Consider the following 15,633-nt stretch of genomic DNA (forward strand, 5'->3'; position numbering starts at 1 on the left):
GTAGGGTGACTCTGTGGGTGTAGGGTGACTCTGTGTAGGGTGAATCTGTGGGTGTAGGGTGACTCTGTGTAGGGTGAATCTGTGGGTGTGGGGTGAATCTGTGTAGGGTGAATCTGTGTAGGGTGACTCTGTTGGTGTAGGGTGACTCTGTGGGTGTAGGGTGACTCTGTGGGTGTAGGGTGACTCTGTGTAGGGTGAATCTGTGGGTGTAGGGTGAATCTGTGTAGGGTGAATCTGTGGGTGTAGGGTGACTCTGTGGGTGTAGGGGGAATCTGTGGGTGTAGGGTGACTCTGTGTAGGGTGACCCTGTGTAGGGTGAATCTGTGTAGGGTGAATCTGTGAAGGGTGTCTCTGTGGGTGTAGGGTGACTCTGTGTAGGGTGACTCTGTGGGTGTAGGGTGACTCTGTGTAGGGTGAATCTGTGGGTGTAGGGTGACTCTGTTGGTGTAGGGTGAATCTGTGTAGGGTGACTCTGTGTAGGGTGACCCTGTGTAGGGTGACGACGACGACTGGGCCACCCGTGCCCCCTCAAAATTCTGGATCAGCCCCTGCACAGTATACATAGTCCGAGCCGATCAGTCCTTGTTTTATATCCTTATGCCAAGGGTCAGACAGGGTAACAACCTTTAGCGTATTTTAGCATGACGGGTCCAGGTTCGAACCCTCGACCTCCCGCTCTCCGGGGAAACGCCCTGTCTAGAAACGAACTACCGTTATTGGTCTACAAAATGACACAGGCAGAACGGGAAATATGTTTCTTAATTGTTTCACGGCATAGGTTGTTGGACTTCCCTGTTGTGTAAACTAGCTGCTTCGTCACGTGACGTAACACTGAGAACTATACACAGAGTTCTAGAACCAGCCTGTCTTAGATACGATTTGCAAACAATGTATCACCAGCTTATCTTCATCCCAAACCAAGTTAGCTCTCGCAGTGATTACAGCCTTAGAAACGCCTCAGACCTCCAAATAATTAGAGTGAGTGAGTGAGTTGGGTTTAACGCCGCTTTTAACAGTATTCCAGTTATATCACGGCGTGTCAGCTTAATGTAGGAGGAAAGCCCGAAGTGATGCAGGTCTCAGACGTTTACCACTTCGGTGAAACCCACGAGCACGGGTATGGTGCTGACAAACCTAGAAACATAATCGGGGCGAACCGGGATTCGAACCCACAACCGGGATTCGAACCCACCCAAATAATTATATGTAAGACTGAACACTACGCAAAATCCTTAATACCTAACTCAACAAAATTATGGAATAATCTATGTGAAGAAATTAAATCTTCTGGCTCTTACTCAAATTTTCATAATGTATTATCATGCAATAACAATTACAAACATTTCTTTAATACAGATTTTGGAATTAGATTCTGTCAAATTATGCACTGCCGCCTCAGACTCGGGTGTAGTGACAGCCCAGACTGTTCCTGTGGTCACCACGATGAAGACCCGCTACACTACTTCTTTGTTTGTTGTGATTATGATCAAATTAGAAGCAACTTATTATATTAAATAAAAGGATATTAGATAAGTACGGTACGTTACAGATGTGAAGGTCTATCATCTGAAGCAAATCATGAAATTCTTCTCTCTGTCGATACTTTCTGGTAGATTAAAAGTAAATAATACACCAAACTCTCACATATAATATACACTCTTCAAATAAAGAAACGCACAGGTAGTATGTTATTCATTGCACCTGACGACACACAAAAATTCGCTATATAAATTGGATGTATGTTATTGGAAAATGTTAGTGGCCTGATATTCGACAAACGGTGCGTAAATGCAGCCATTGTCTTAAACGACATTGTTTTTACAATTATTAAAAAATGTGATGGAGGAAAACAGTAAAGCAAAATGCACGTGCAAGTTATGGCATTCGTAACTCGTGGTATTGGCTATAAAAAGGCAAGCATAAGCCAATAATTTGTCATTCAATTGTCAATATTTCTCAAGTTCGAAAATGCCGAGACTCAGCGCTGCCGATCGGAACATCGCCATGGGACGTATCCAAAGAGGGGAATCGCAGTCTTCTGTTGCACGCCACTTCAACGTCCACCACAGCACCAGTTGCCGCCTTTGGGACAGAATGGCGCAGAATTCCGCATAACATAATTGGTACACTTATCCATTCAGTGCCGAGGAGATGCAGAGCCGTGATTGCTGCCCGGAGCAGTCACACGAGATGCTGAGTTCGGCGTAAACTTGTGGCCTTATGTGACATGACAATTAATAGTTTTCAATGCCTTTGTACAACGACAACATGTGACGATCGACCTCCAAAACTTCGTATTTATATCTATGATATGAAATGAAATATATCGACTTTATTAGGTACAATAAATTTACTAAAAATCGACCTGTGCGTTTCTTTTTTTTAAGAGTATACATGTATCTTGTGTAACCCTATAATTCTGACTATCAAAACCGGATACTGCGGATCATGCTTGATAACTGACCACCAAGGTATTTTTGTGTAAATATTTTGTAAACACCTTGACCATCTTTGTTACCCGATTTCTATGTAGGGCGAGGTATTCAAATATGCTGTCTTATTTACCGATCCCAAACAATATGTTTAAACCAATCTTAGATACGTATTCTATTATGGAATGTCATTTGTAGATAGTTCCAAATGATCTATGACATGCGGGAGATATAAGTATACAGAAGAAGTTGTCTAGTATTTGCACATGTTAGTGCAAGAAAGACTTGCAATGCTGTCCTTTTAAAAGAAGATGTATAATTTCTCCCAAGCTGACATTGAATAAGGGATTAAAACATGCCACACGTAACCTCGAGTATACTATGAAAACCATAAATTAGTCAACAGAATATACTACCAATGTAATTAAATCTACATAAGACCAACATATAACCATAGAAAAATAGTCAAGTACGCTCCTTTGTGCGAAAGAGAAACCGACAGCACAAGATAGCCAATTGTCTTAACATTCCAATTCATTCGCGCAAGTTTATAACTTATGATAATATTGTTTATGATACAGATGTTGAAATAGCTAATAGTTTTAATAAAAAAAAATTGTGAATCTTGTTTGAATCTTGGCTCTCTCTCTCTGCTCCTGTGACAGTCGCGGCATTTCTTTTGTGTGCTTTCATCACGTGTGGTTATACCCTGCAGACGGACGCATTTATACAGCTAACATGCACGTGCAGTTTATGCCATAGGCGGGAAACCTGTTTCGCCATTTTTTTTGTCACCGCACGAGCGCCGTCAAAGGTGGCGCTTTCGGGTGAGGTGTTTTTTGGTACCTGTTCCTGGGCAGTCATATTCCCAATACCCACTTTCCACTAGTTATCGCTGTTTTTAGGACAATTACAAATTGCCAACCTATACTTTCTTTTGCCGCTTAGTTTATGTTTAAACCAGGTGGTTTGCGATAAACGTCTTCCGACGGGTATATTTCTCTCCCACTAACGCACTCATTCATTCACTCACTAACGCGCTCACGCATTCACTGACGCACGCACGCACTCACTCACTCGATCAACTAATCAGTTCTCAACCTTGGATTCGAACCCACAACTCGAAACAGTGTAATACAAGTTGACCCTTCTCAGAGGCTACGACGAAGCCGTGATTCCTAACATTTCCCATGTTACCTATATCGTTATTCATTTATTTTTTAATTTATTTATTAAGTTTGCAAATTCCCCGGATAGGGCCGCAAGTTAAGCCGTGATACAAACAGTGTCACTCTTTCGGAGGTTGTTCCCAGCAGAGTCTCGGTGTTAATCCTGAGAGAAAAACAACACAGTTTGTTATTTTTCCGTACGACGAAGGTATTTTGCTTTCTAAATGCATCCTTGGCTCTCGAATAATTTTCCGAGAAACGAGCTGGTATGATAGGAAGAAAAACGCTAATTTGACAGACAATCATGCAGTTCATCCGGGAAGATGCAGCTATGACGTCACAATGACGTCATACTGGTAACGCGATATGCGTGTTTTCTCGAGCCTCAGAAGATGAAGAATGGAAGTTGCCAATCGTGCTGTAGATGGATGTTTCTCTTGTGTTTCTTGATAAAAGTGGCTGCCGTCTCATGACAGAGACCAGGAAGGATGGTCACAGAATCTATACTCACACAGCAGATGCAGGGGTCTTTGATCAGACACGATTCTTTTCTTCTAAAATAAGATTGTAAAAAATGTTTCGGTGGAATATCAGTGTAAGTGTTCAATTCCCAATCGTGTGTTCTATGTACATCTGTGTGGGTACGACAGCAATAGTGTACAATGACATTGCATGTGTACAGAATAACTTTACATGTGTACTGTGACGTCACATGTGTACATTGACATTACATGGTTACATAGTGGCGTTACATGGTTACATAGTGGCGTTACATGGTTACGTGGTGGCGTTACATGGTTACGTAGTGGCGTTACATGGTTACGTGGTGGCGTTACATAGTTACATAGTGGCGTTACATGGTTACGTAGTGGCGTTACATGGTTACATAGTGGCGTAACATGGTTACGTAGTGGCGTTACATGGTTACAGAGTGGCGTTACACGGTTCCGTAGTGGCGTTACATGGTTACATAGCGGCGTTATATGGTTACATAGTGGCGTAACATGGTTACGTAGTGGCGTTACATGGTTACATAGTGGCGTTACATGGTTACGTAGTGGCGTTACATGGTTACATAGTGGCGTTACATGGTTACGTAGTGGCGTTACATGGTTACATAGTGGCGTTACATGGTTACGTGGTGGCGTTACATGGTTACGTAGTGGCGTTACATGGTTACGTGGTGGCGTTACATAGTTACATAGTGGCGTTACATGGTTACGTAGTGGCGTTACATGGTTACATAGTGGCGTAACATGGTTACGTAGTGGCGTTACATGGTTACAGAGTGGCGTTACACGGTTCCGTAGTGGCGTTACATGGTTACATAGTGGCGTTACATGGTTACAGAGTGGCGTTACATGGTTACATAGCGGCGTTACATGGTTACGTAGTGGCGTTACACGGTTACGTAGTGGCGTTACATGGTTATGTAGTGGCGTTACATGGTTACGTAGTGGCGTTACATGGTTACGTAGTGGCGTTACATGGTTACAGAGTGGCGTTACATGGTTACAGACTTGCCGTTACATGTGTACAGAGTGACGTTACATATGTACAGATTGACGTTACATGTGTACAGATTGACGTTACATCTGTACAGATTGACGTTACATGTGTACAGATTGACGTTACATGTGTACAGACTTGCCGTTACATGTGTACAGACTGACGTTACATGTGTACAGAGTGACGTTACACGTGTACAGACTGACGTTACATCTGTACAGATTGACGTTACATGTGTACAGACTGACGTTACATGTGTACAGACTTGCCGTGACATGTGTACAGAGTGACGTTACATGTGTACAGAGTGACGTTACATGTGTACAGATTGACGTTACATGTGTACAGACTTGCCGTTACATGTGTACAGACTTGCCGTTACATGTGTACAGAGTGACGTAACATGTGTACAGACTGACGTTACATGTGTACAGACTTGCCGTTACATGTGTACAGAGTGACGTTACATATGTACAGATTAACGTTACATGTGTACAGACTTGCCGTTACATGTGTACAGACTGACGTTACATGTGTACAGACTTGCCGTTACATGTGTACAGATTGACGTTACATGTGTACAGATTGACGTTACATGTGTACAGAGTGACGTTACATATGTACAGATTGACGTTACATGTGTACAGAGTGACGTTACATGTGTACAGACTTGCCGTTACATGTGTACAGACTGACGTTACATGTGTACAGACTTGCCGTTACATGTGTACAGATTGACGTTACATGTGTACAGATTGACGTTACATGTGTACAGAGTGACGTTACATGTGTACAGACTGACATTACATATGTACAGACTGACGTTACATGTGTACAGATTGACGTTACATGTGTACAGACTGACGTTACATGTGTACAGAGTGACGTTACATGTGTACAGACTGACGTTACATGTGTACAGACTGACGTTTCGGCGAACGCTTTAACCGCTTGGCTGCCAGACCTTTTATGCGAAAGTGAAACCGACAGCATAAGATAGCTAAATTTCTGGACATTCCAAGTCCTTGGCGCAAGTTTAGATAACTTAGAAATCAGGTTATATCGATGGTAAGAAAAGCAAAACGTGATCATGCAAGTCAAATGGACGACAGAATAAAATATGGTGGTATCGTGGTGAATTAACTTAGATCTAAGACCACTCGAAGAAAAGTTATATTGATATCTGTACCAACTACAGACCAGTTGCTTTAACTTCATGGTCAGCCAAGACATTCGAGAAGTGTGTCTTCGAATACATTAAACTACGGTTATAACGAACTCAAAGGGACTACTAATTTAAGTTCGTTATAACCGTCATTCGTTATAAGCATATATACAGCATATTTACAGCATATAGCCGGGACTAAAAAGTTAGTTCGTTATATCCGTTAGTTCGTTATAAGCGTGTTCGTTATAACCGTAGTTTACTGTATGTCTTTAATTGTCTTGGAGATAACGATAATTTGTCAAAATTACAGTCGGATGTTATACTGGAGATTGCACACAATGTCAACTGCTTATCATACTGATAATGGTAAGGAAGTAAGGCATTTGATAAGGTATGGCACAAGTGATTATAATCTAAGTAAAAGCAGTGGGCATCAATTGAAATAGTTCGAAAGCTATATATCTAATCGATTACAGAAAGAAGTAATTAATTCCAGGCTCCCAACGTAAAACATTAAGCAGCCGGTGTACTCCAGGGATCTGCATTGGGTCCTCTTCTTTTTGTTATTTATAAAAAATAACATTGTTGAAAACAAGCAGTCCAATATACGACTGTTTGCTGGTGATACTTCACTACAAACAGAAGGACCCGTGAAGATCCGGAGCAGAATAGGTCTTCAGCAACCCATGCTTGCCGTAAAAGGCGACTAGGCTTGTGGTAAGAGGCGACTAACGGGATCGGGTGGTCAGGCTCGCTGACTTGGTAGATGCATGTCATCGATCCGAATTGCGTGGATCGATGCTCATGATGTCAATCACTGGATTGTCTGGTCCAGACTCGATTATTTACAGACCGCCGTCAAAAAGCTGGAATATTGCTGAGTGCGGTGTTAAACAACATACAAATAAACAAATAAACAAACATGGTTACTGAGTGACGTTACACGTGTAAGCAGCGTTTCATGGTAATGGACTGACATTACATTTGAAGAAAATGAAATCTCTACTATAAGTTATAGTCCTGCATCTCTACTGTACAGTTATAGTCCTGGGCCCCGTTCCACAAAGCGATCTTAGTGCTACGTTGATCGTAAGCCTATGCAGAAGTATGGCAGTTACGACCAACTTAGCACTAAGATCGCTTTGTGGAACGGGTTCCTGCATCTCTACTGTACAGTTATAGTCCTGCATCTCTACTGTACTGTACAGTGTTAGTCCTGCATCTCTACTGTACAGTTGTAGTCCTGCATCTCTACTGTACAGTTGTAGTCCTGCATCTCTACTGTACTGTACAGTTGTAGTCCTGCATCCCTACTGTACAGTTGTAGTCCTGCACCTCTACTGTACAGTTGTAGTCCTGCATCTCTACTGTACAGTTGTAGTCCTGCACCTCTATTGTACAGTTGTAGTCCTGCATCTCTACTGTACAGTTGTAGTCCTGCATCTCTACTGTACAGTTGTAGTCCTGCACCTCTACTGTACAGTTGTAGTCCTGCATCTCTACTGTACAGTTGTAGTCCTGCATCTCTACTGTACAGTTGTAGTCCTGCACCTCTACTGTACAGTTGTAGTCCTGCATCTCTACTGTACAGTTGTAGTCCTGCATCTCTACTGTACTGTACAGTTGTAGTCCTGCATCTCTACTGTACAGTTGTAGTCCTGCATCTCTACTGTACAGTTGTAGTCCTGCATCTCTACTGTACAGTTGTAGTCCTGCACCTCTACTGTACAGTTGTAGTCCTGCATCTCTACTGTACAGTTGTAGTCCTGCATCTCTACTGTACTGTACAGTTGTAGTCCTGCATCTCTACTGTACAGTTGTAGTCCTGCATCTCTACTGTACAGTTGTAGTCCTGCATCTCTACTGTACAGTTGTAGTCCTGCATCTCTACTGTACAGTTGTAGTCCTGCATCTCTACTGTACAGTTGTAGTCCTGAATCTCTACTGTACAGTTGTAGTCCTGCATCTCTACTGTACAGTTGTAGTCCTGCATCTCTACTGTACAGTTGTAGTCCTGCACCTCTACTGTACAGTTGTAGTCCTGCATCTCTACTGTACAGTTGTAGTCCTGCATCTCTGCTGTACAGTTGTAGTCCTGCATCTCTACTGTACAGTTGTAGTCCTGCATCTCCACTGTACTGTACAGTTGTAGTCCTGCATCTCTGCTGTACAGTTGTAGTCCTGCATCTCTACTGTACTGTACAGTTGTAGTCCTGCATCTCTACTGTACAGTTGTAGTCCTGCATCTCTACTGTACAGTTGTAGTCCTGCATCTCTACTGTACTGTACAGTTATAGTCCTGCACCTCTACTGTACTGTACAGTTGTAGTCCTGCATCTCTACTGTACTGTACAGTTGTAGTCCTGCATCTCTACTGTACTGTACAGTTGTAGTCCTGCATCTCTACTGTACTGTACAGTTGTAGTCCTGCATCTCTACTGTACAGTTGTAGTCCTGCATCTCTACTGTACAGTTGTAGTCCTGCATCTCTACTGTACAGTTGTAGTCCTGCATCTCTACTGTACAGTTGTAGTCCTGCATCTCTACTGTACAGTTGTAGTCCTGCATCTCTACTGTACTGTACAGTTGTAGTCCTGCATCTCTACTGTACTGTACAGTTGTAGTCCTGCATCTCTACTGTACAGTTGTAGTCCTGCATCTCTACTGTACAGTTGTAGTCCTGCATCTCTACTGTACTGTACAGTTGTAGTCCTGCATATCTACTGTACAGTTGTAGTCCTGCATCTCTACTGTACTGTACAGTTATAGTCCTGCATCTCTACTGTACAGTTGTAGTCCTGCATCTCTACTGTACAGTTGTAGTCCTGCATCTCTACTGTACTGTACAGTTGTAGTCCTGCACCTCTACTGTACTGTACAGTTGTAGTCCTGCATCTCTACTGTACTGTACAGTTGTAGTCCTGCATCTCTACTGTACTGTACAGTTGTAGTCCTGCACCTCTACTGTACTGTACAGTTGTAGTCCTGCATCTCTACTGTACTGTACAGTTGTAGTCCTGCATCTCTACTGTACAGTTGTAGTCCTGCATCTCTACTGTACAGTTGTAGTCCTGCATCTCTACTGTACTGTACAGTTGTAGTCCTGCATCTCTACTGTACTGTACAGTTGTAGTCCTGCATCTCTACTGTACTGTACAGTTGTAGTCCTGCATCTCTACTGTACAGTTGTAGTCCTGCATCTCTACTGTACAGTTGTAGTCCTGCATCTCTACTGTACAGTTGTAGTCCTGCATCTCTACTGTACAGTTGTAGTCCTGCATCTCTACTGTACAGTTGTAGTCCTGCATCTCTACTGTACTGTACAGTTGTAGTCCTGCATCTCTACTGTACTGTACAGTTGTAGTCCTGCATCTCTACTGTACAGTTGTAGTCCTGCATCTCTACTGTACAGTTGTAGTCCTGCATCTCTACTGTACTGTACAGTTGTAGTCCTGCATATCTACTGTACAGTTGTAGTCCTGCATCTCTACTGTACTGTACAGTTATAGTCCTGCATCTCTACTGTACAGTTGTAGTCCTGCATCTCTACTGTACAGTTGTAGTCCTGCATCTCTACTGTACTGTACAGTTGTAGTCCTGCACCTCTACTGTACTGTACAGTTGTAGTCCTGCATCTCTACTGTACTGTACAGTTGTAGTCCTGCATCTCTACTGTACTGTACAGTTGTAGTCCTGCACCTCTACTGTACTGTACAGTTGTAGTCCTGCATCTCTACTGTACTGTACAGTTGTAGTCCTGCATCTCTGCTGTACAGTTGTAGTCCTGCATCTCTACTGTACTGTACAGTTGTAGTCCTGCATCTCTACTGTACAGTACAGTTGTAGTCCTGCATCTCTACTGTACAGTTGTAGTCCTGCATCTCTACTGTACTGTACAGTTGTAGTCCTGCATCACTACTGTACACTTGTAGTCCTGCATCTCTACTGCACTGTACAGTTGTAGTCCTGCATCTCTACTGTACAGTTGTAGTCCTGCATCTCTACTGTACTGTACAGTTCTAGTCCTGCATCTCTGCTGTACAGTTGTAGTCCTGCATCTCTACTGTACTGTACAGTTGTAGTCCTGCATCTCTACTGTACAGTTGTAGTCCTGCATCTCTACTGTACTGTACAGTTGTAGTCCTGCATCTCTGCTGTACAGTTGTAGTCCTGCATCTCTGCTGTACAGTTATAGTCCTGCATCTCTACTGTACTGTACAGTTGTAGTCCTGCATCTCTACTGTACAGTTGTAGTCCTGCACCTCTACTGTACTGTACAGTTGTAGTCCTGCATCTCTACTGTACAGTTGTAGTCCTGCACCTCTACTGTACTGTACAGTTGTAGTCCTGCATCTCTACTGTACAGTTGTAGTCCTGCATCTCTACTGTACTGTACAGTTGTAGTCCTGCATCTCTACTGTACAGTTGTAGTACTGCATCTCTACTGTACAGTTGTAGTCCTGCATCTCTACTGTACAGTTGTAGTCCTGCATCTCTACTGTACAGTTGTAGTCCTGCATCTCTACTGTACAGTTGTAGTCCTGCATCTCTACTGTACTGTACAGTTGTAGTCCTGCATCTCTACTGTACTGTACAGTTGCAGTCCTGCATCTCTACTGTACTGTACAGTTGTAGTCCTGCATCTCTACTGTACAGTTGTAGTCCTGCATCTCTACTGTACAGTTGTAGTCCTGCATCTCTACTGTACAGTTGTAGTCCTGCATCTCTACTGTACAGTTGAAGTCCTGCATCTCTACTGTACAGTTATAGTCCTGCATCTCTACTGTTCAGTTGTAGTCCTGCATCTCTACTGTACAGTTGTAGTCCTGCATCTCTACTGTACAGTTGTAGTCCTGCATCTCTACTGTACTGTACAGTTGTAGTCCTGCACCTCTACTGTACAGTTGTAGTCCTGCATCTCTACTGTACAGTTGTAGTCCTGCATCTCTACTGTACAGTACAGTTGTAGTCCTGCATCTCTACTGTACAGTTGTAGTCCTGCATCTCTACTGTACTGTACAGTTGTAGTCCTGCATCACTACTGTACACTTGTAGTCCTGCATCTCTACTGCACTGTACAGTTGTAGTCCTGCATCTCTACTGTACAGTTGTAGTCCTGCATCTCTACTGTACTGTACAGTTCTAGTCCTGCATCTCTGCTGTACAGTTGTAGTCCTGCATCTCTACTGTACTGTACAGTTGTAGTCCTGCATCTCTACTGTACAGTTGTAGTCCTGCATCTCTACTGTACTGTACAGTTGTAGTCCTGCATCTCTGCTGTACAGTTGTAGTCCTGCATCTCTGCTGTACAGTTATAGTCCTGCATCTCTACTGTACTGTACAGTTGTAGTCCTGCATCTCTACTGTACAGTTGTAGTCCTGCACCTCTACTGTACTGTACAGTTGTAGTCCTGCATCTCTACTGTACAGTTGTAGTCCTGCACCTCTACTGTACTGTACAGTTGTAGTCCTGCATCTCTACTGTACAGTTGTAGTCCTGCATCTCTACTGTACTGTACAGTTGTAGTCCTGCATCTCTACTGTACAGTTGTAGTACTGCATCTCTACTGTACAGTTGTAGTCCTGCATCTCTACTGTACAGTTGTAGTCCTGCATCTCTACTGTACAGTTGTAGTCCTGCATCTCTACTGTACAGTTGTAGTCCTGCATCTCTACTGTACAGTTGTAGTCCTGCATCTCTACTGTACTGTACAGTTGTAGTCCTGCATCTCTACTGTACTGTACAGTTGCAGTCCTGCATCTCTACTGTACTGTACAGTTGTAGTCCTGCATCTCTACTGTACAGTTGTAGTCCTGCATCTCTACTGTACAGTTGTAGTCCTGCATCTCTACTGTACAGTTGTAGTCCTGCATCTCTACTGTACAGTTGTAGTCCTGCATCTCTACTGTACAGTTATAGTCCTGCATCTCTACTGTACAGTTGTAGTCCTGCATCTCTACTGTACAGTTGTAGTCCTGCATCTCTACTGTACAGTTGTAGTCCTGCATCTCTACTGTACTGTACAGTTGTAGTCCTGCACCTCTACTGTACAGTTGTAGTCCTGCATCTCTACTGTACAGTTGTAGTCCTGCATCTCTACTGTACTGTACAGTTGTAGTCCTGCATCTCTACTGTACTGTACAGTTGTAGTCCTGCATCTCTACTGTACTGTACAGTTGTAGTCCTGCATCTCTACTGTACAGTTGTAGTCCTGCATCTCTGCTGTACTGTACAGTTGTAGTCCTGCACCTCTACTCTACTGTACAGTTGTAGTCCTGCATCTCTACTGTACTGTACAGTTGTAGTCCTGCAGTTGATCATTGCTCGATACATGCCTCCGTAATTCCTAACAATATAAATTGGTGTTTGTACAGAAATTCTCTTCCCAGCAGTTTAAATCCATCTACTTACGCAAGACGGGACGCATTTTATCGAGAATCTAAACACCCCCTCCGGCGCTAACCAATATAAATGGTATTTTATTGATGTACGGCTTGTTTACAAAATAGCCCTGCTTGTTACCCTACCTGTTGTCATGACGTCAAAAGGGCAAATTCTGCACGAGCTCTGACGTCATAATTCCCACCTGTGTTCTGCACGTGAAAACAATCCGCCCGCAAATAGCCACGGTGATCTCGGCTGCCGATGCCTATTCTCAGCTGCAACCGTCTTGGCTTCGATCAAAAACAGTGTTTGTCTTGCGCATGCTACAGAAATAGTTTCGCGCATTGATAGAACACTTCAAGAAGAGGAGGATTTTCTTGGCTTCCGTGAAATGAGAACATTTACGTATATCACATTATAGCTGGGCTCGCGATGTTGGGAACATTACACCAGGTGGTGGTGGTGGTACAGTGTAGCAGATGGTGGTGGTGGTGGTGGTGGTGGGTACAGTGTAGCAGTTGGTGGTGGTGGGTACAGTATAGCAGGTAGTGGTGGTGGGTACAGTATAGCAGGTGGTGGTGGGTACAGTATAGCAGGTGGTGGTGGGTACTGTATAGCAGGTGGTGGTGGTGGGTACAGTACAGCAGGTGGTGGTGGTGGAGGTGGGTACAGTACAGCAGGTGGTGGTGGTGGTGGGTACAGTATAGCAGGTGGTGGTGGTGGGTACAGTATAGCAGATGGTGGTGGTGGGTACAGTGTAGCAGGTGGTGGTGGTGGGTACAGTATAGCAGGTGGTGGTGGTGGGTACAGTATAGCAGGTGGTGGTGGTGGGTACAGTATAGCAGATGGTGGTGGTGGGTACAGTGTAGCAGGTGGTGGTGGTGGGTACAGTGTAGCAGATGGTGGTGGTGGGTACAGTGTAGCAGATGGTGGTGGTGGGTACAGTATAGCAGGTGGTGGTGGTGGGTACAGTATAGCAGATGGTGGTGGTGGGTACAGTGTAGCAGGTGGTGGTGGTGGGTACAGTGTAGCAGGTGGTGGTGGTGGTGGTGGGTACAGTATAGGAGGTGGTGGTGGTGGTGGGTACAGTATAGGAGGTGGTGGTGGTGGTGGGTACAGTATAGGAGGTGGTGGTGGTGGGTACAGTATAGGGGGTGGTGGTGGTGGTGGGTACAGTATAGGAGGTGGTGGTGGTGGGTACAGTATAGCAGGTGGTGGTGGTGGTGGTGGGTACAGTATAGCAGGTGGTGGTGGTGGGTACAGTATAGCAGATGGTGGTGGTGGGTACAGTGTAGCAGGTGGTGGTGGTGGGTACAGTGTAGCAGGTGGTGGTGGTGGTGGTGGTGGGTACAGTATAGCAGGTGGTGGTGGTGGGTACAGTATAGCAGGTGGTGGTGGTGGGTACAGTGTAGCAGGTGGTGGTGGTGAGTACAGTATAGGAGGTGGTGGTGGTGGGTACTGTACCCACCACCACCACCACCTGCTATACTGTACCCACCACCACCACCACCACCACCTCCTATACTGTACCCACCACCACCACCACCACCTCCTACACTGTACCCACCACCACCACCACCTCCTACACTGTACCCACCACCACCACCACCTCCTACACTGTACCCACCACCACCACCACCTGCTATACAGTACCCACCACCACCACCTGCTATACAGTACCCACCACCAACACCTGCAATACGGTACCCACCACCACCACCTGCTACACTGTACCCACCACCACCACCACCTGCTATACAGTACCCACCACCACCACCTGCTATACAGTACCCACCACCACCACCACCACCTACACTGTACCCACCACCACCACAACCTGCTACACTGTACCCACCACCACCAACTGCTACACTGTACCCACCACCACCACCACTACCTGCTATACTGTACCCACCACCACCACCTGCTATACTGTACCCACCACCACCACCTGCTATACTGTACCCACCACCACCACCACCACCACCTGCTACACTGTACCCACCACCACCACCACCACCTGCTATAAAGTACCCACCACCACCACCTGCTATACTGATCCCACCACCACCACCACCTGCTACACTGTACCCACCACCACCACCTGCTATACTGTACCCACCACCACCACCTGCTACACTGTACCCACCACCACCACCTGCTACACTGTACCCACCACCACCACCTGCTACACTGTACCCACCACCACCACAACCACCTGCTATTCTGTACCCACCACCACCACAACCACCTGCTTTACTGTACCCACCACCACCACCACCTCCTATACTGTACCCACCACCACCACCACCACACCTACATCTGCTATACTGTACCCACCACCACCATAACCTGCTGTACTGTACCCACCACCACCACCACCTCCTATACTGTACCCACCACCACCACCTGCTATACTGTACCCACCACCACCACCACCTCCTATACTGTACCCACCATCACCACCACCTCCTATACTGTACCCACCACCACCACCACCTCCTATACTGTACCCACCACCACCACCACCACCTCCTACACTGTACCCACCACCACCACCACCACCACCTACACTGTACCCACCACCACCTTCTACACTGTACCCACCACCACCACCACCACCTCCTACACTGTACCCACCACCACCACCACCTGCTATACTGTACCCACCACCACCACCTGCTACACTGTACCCACCACCACCTCCTATACTGTACCCACCACCACCTTCTACACTGTACCCACCACCACCACCTGCTATACAGTACCCACCACCACCACCTGCTGTACTGTACCCACCACCACCACCACCTTCTACACTGTACCCACCACCACCACCTTCTACACTGTACCCACCACCACCACCTGCTATACAGTACCCACCACCACCACCTGCTATACTGTACCCACCACCACCACCACCTCCTATACTGTACCCACCATCACCACCACCTCCTATACTGTACCCAC

The sequence above is a fragment of the Haliotis rufescens genome, unplaced genomic scaffold, assembly GCF_023055435.1.
Source record: "Haliotis rufescens isolate VD_foot unplaced genomic scaffold, xgHalRufe1.0.p SCAF_24, whole genome shotgun sequence".
Classification (NCBI taxonomy): domain Eukaryota; kingdom Metazoa; phylum Mollusca; class Gastropoda; order Lepetellida; family Haliotidae; genus Haliotis; species Haliotis rufescens.